Source organism: Polypterus senegalus, chromosome 15, assembly GCF_016835505.1.
Source record: "Polypterus senegalus isolate Bchr_013 chromosome 15, ASM1683550v1, whole genome shotgun sequence".
Classification (NCBI taxonomy): domain Eukaryota; kingdom Metazoa; phylum Chordata; class Cladistia; order Polypteriformes; family Polypteridae; genus Polypterus; species Polypterus senegalus.
Genome location: NC_053168.1, coordinates 112,414,131 through 112,416,393, shown reverse-complemented (window position 1 = coordinate 112,416,393; position 2,263 = coordinate 112,414,131). Strand labels below are relative to the sequence as shown.

Genomic DNA, 2,263 nt, shown 5'->3' with positions numbered 1-2,263 from the left:
ACTGATACATTGCATCAGCCATTGAACTGGAGCTGGCACTCCATCATGAAAAAATCAGCAGCTTCAAAGCAAGTGGCAGGTATACCTACTGTATGGCAAACCTGCAATGTTGCAAACAGAATTCTGTCTAGTGTGGCAGTCCTTTTAAGGATTGAGAGTGACCTAAAAGAGTCATGTTAAGAGCAAACAAATCCATTCTGTCATTTGATGCAAAGACTAGGACAAAAAGAAGACCGACATTCCAACTTATCAAAGCACCAAGAGCTGCAAAAACCTAAAAAGTACATGCTTGACTCTTCTTGAAGTGTTGCTGGAGAATCTCGAGTTTGAGATCCAGGATGTGGAATGCTGTTTGCAGCAGCAGTACATGTGGGAAGACAGATGAGAGACTGCTACCTCTCCACGACCACTTCTTCATCTGCTAAGGTTCATTGGCCTGGGAGCATGAACACTGGTGGAGCTTCCAGCTCTTGAAACTGGGAAAAACTGTGGCAGATTGAGTTGTCACTGAACTCAGGTGAGCAGTTTGAAGCAGAGCCAGTGAAAAAACTGTGCAGGCTATATTTTGAAATTAATTTAATTGTACCTTGATAATAAAAGGTATCAATTCCTATCAAAAAATGAGCATTTTTGGGTGACCCCAATCTTTTGAAAAATAGTGTATGCGAGTGTGTGTTTTTGTTTTCTCCTCCAAAGATAACCATGTTAGGTTAACTAGTTGTGCTAAATTTGTGCAGTGTAGGTGAGTGTATGAGTAATCTCTGTGATTGATTTGCTGGCTTTTGACTTGCTCCCATGACTGCTTGAATCAGATCTAAAAAGAATAAATGAATAAATAAAACTTGAGTTTGGAATTCAAAAATTATAGATTACACAAGCTTATGATAAACTGAGACAAAATATTCCATATGATTTTAAATATTTTAAAAAAAGTATTAATTTTAGGAAAGCATAGCTCTTTGGAATTTCATTTAAAATAAACGATTGCAGCATAAAACAATAATTCAGCGACTGTTTCAAGATGGTGGGCAACAGTGAATGCCGCTCTGACTTTAATGCTGATGTCGGTGGCGCACTGCCGTCTGCTGTTGTCGTAGTGGCGGGAGGCCTTTGCGCTTCCGGGTTGGTTGACGCTAGCAAAGGGGGTGGGCCGGTGTGCTAGCGAGCGAGCGAGCGAGCGAGAGAGAGAGACGCGCACGCACACACACTTACACTGGGGAGAGAAGAGTCAGTGCCGCTCCAGCAGCGTCAGCATCACTATTTGGAAAAGCTTCACCGGCAGGGTCCGGCTGGGCGGAGGAGGGCCAGGCCGGGGCAGTAGGACCCACCGAACTGGACAGAGTACGCAGCTTTAATCGGCAACATTTAGTGGGATGGGCTGTATTTAAAAAAAAGAGGCTCTGTTTCACTGCGGTTGCTCAGCGCCTAGCCGCTCGGCTCCCAAGCGGATTTAGAAACCTTACAATAACACTCTGTACTTTCATCGGTCTGGTGTGCGAGAAAGTAGCCAACCGGGGGGCTACCCCCACTCCCCCCCTGCCCTCTCCCGAAGCTAGCCACTCACTGGATATATACCTGTGCGGGAGTTTGCTTGCTATACTTATTCTTTTATTGAAGACCTGGGAGTAACGGATTAGCCCTGGACGCGCGTTCGCGACTTGTTTTACACTGGGATCTATATAGAGAGAGGAAACGGGAGCTTAACGACCGAAAGGCGGAAATATTGAGGGGTTCGTCCCCAAGTCGGCTCTGCAGGAGTGGAGGTAAGTGCTCGCTGTCCCCACGTCAGCTTTTCCTAAGTACAGACTAGAATGAAGTCACTTCATGACTCGCCTATATGGCAGAAATTAGGCGCCCGGACCGACTGGCACGTGTTTTCAGCCTTTGCATAGAAACTACTCGATAATCGGTGCTATTCAGTTAACTGATGAAATATTTCCCGCTTGTCTGTGACCGGAGTGTTCTTTGGAACCTGAGGTTGAGTGAAATGTGCATTGCAGCAGGTAATTCATTGAAAAGGCCATTGAGGTGCACTTTTATGCGGGTAGAAGGCGGTGTTTGCAAGCGGATGCCCCTGGAGGCTTGCACTAAATACCCATAGGAACCTTGATGATTGTCACATGCTGTACAGGAATGGACTGGACTGCACTGAACTAAATAGAATGTCCATACAACTTCCACATAGCCTGAAAATTGGACATTCCCTTAACCTTTCTTTTATTTCATGCCTTTCTCTGTACTGACTCGTGCAATATGTGATGCA

The 2,263-nt window shown here is 45.3% G+C and overlaps 1 protein-coding gene across 2 annotated transcripts in view; it reads left to right on the top strand.

Moving 5' to 3' along the window:
• The first annotated feature begins 1,163 nt into the window (after nt 1-1,163).
• Nucleotides 1,164-2,263, top strand: part of galnt1 (UDP-N-acetyl-alpha-D-galactosamine:polypeptide N-acetylgalactosaminyltransferase 1) — a 507,921-nt gene continuing 506,821 nt past the window's right edge. For both annotated transcript variants that reach the window (XM_039737531.1, XM_039737532.1), the window contains exon 1: nt 1,164-1,763. The gene's annotated coding sequence lies outside the window, so the exon portion shown is untranslated. The remainder of the gene's footprint in view (nt 1,764-2,263) is intronic.